This window comes from Medicago truncatula, chromosome 2 (genome assembly GCF_003473485.1).
Source record: "Medicago truncatula cultivar Jemalong A17 chromosome 2, MtrunA17r5.0-ANR, whole genome shotgun sequence".
NCBI lineage: Eukaryota > Viridiplantae > Streptophyta > Magnoliopsida > Fabales > Fabaceae > Medicago > Medicago truncatula.
Genome location: NC_053043.1, coordinates 21,477,090 through 21,478,082, shown reverse-complemented (window position 1 = coordinate 21,478,082; position 993 = coordinate 21,477,090). Strand labels below are relative to the sequence as shown.

General features: G+C 37.8%; 1 non-coding gene across 1 annotated transcript; it reads right to left on the bottom strand.

The window, feature by feature from the left end:
* Positions 1 to 231: 231 nt before the first annotated feature.
* Positions 232 to 338, bottom strand: LOC112419591 (small nucleolar RNA R71). The gene has a single exon (XR_003009716.1). It is a non-coding gene; the product is annotated as a small nucleolar RNA R71 (small nucleolar RNA).
* Between the last annotated feature and the right edge of the window lie 655 nt (positions 339 to 993).

Genomic DNA, 993 nt, shown 5'->3' with positions numbered 1-993 from the left:
TTCAACTCTTGGATTCTCTAATTCTTGAATGCGAAGAACCAAAAGTCTTAGAGAATTTAATCCTGAGACTGAAAGGTACTTCCATTTTAGAATAAGAGAAGCACGCAATAATAGAAACAATATGGTTGAGGAACACTCTCTCAAAAAGTATGCAACCCCTTCTATAGAAGAGCCACAAGATATTATTTTGTACCAAGCAGTTGCCTGATTCTTTCCCCTAGAAAAACTGCTCAATTGAGGGATCAAATAACACAATTCACTCAACGAGATGGGGAATCTCTTTATGATGTGTGGGAGCGTTTCAAAGAAATGCTAAGACTTTTCCCCCATCATGGTTTAGAGAAATGGCTGATTGTCCATACTTTTTACAATGGTCTTTTGTATGCCACGAAAATGACTGTTAATGTAGTTGCAGGTGGAGCTTTGATGAACAAAAATTACACAGAATCCTATGCTTTGATTGAAGATATGGCTCAAAATCACTACCAGTGGACCAGTGAGAGAGCCATCTGTGTTGTTGCTCTGTCTCCCTCTAAAAAAGAGGCAGGTATATATGAAGTTTCTACTCTTAATCACTTAGCTGCTACGGTTGACGCACTTTTTCAAAAATTTGATAAATTAAGTGTAAGTGCTGTCACACCTCCTTCTGTTAAGCCTCCTTGTGAAATATGTGGCGTTGCTGGTCATATTGGTGTTGATTGCTAACTAGGCGTGGTTGTTGTTCGTCCCGAGCAAGCTAATTATGCTCAAAGAAATTTTCAAAATCCTTTTGGACAACAGCCAGTACCACCCGGTTTTGAAAACAACCAGATAGCCTTTCAAAAATCCAACTTGAAACTCTTGCTTGAAAATTTTGAGATGGGTCAACAAAAGCAAAACCAAGAACTTAAAAATCAAACCGGATTTTTGAATGACTGTCTCATAAAATTAACCTCAAAAGTGGATTCTATTGCTATGCTCAACAAAATGCTAGAGACTCAAATCTCTTAAGTA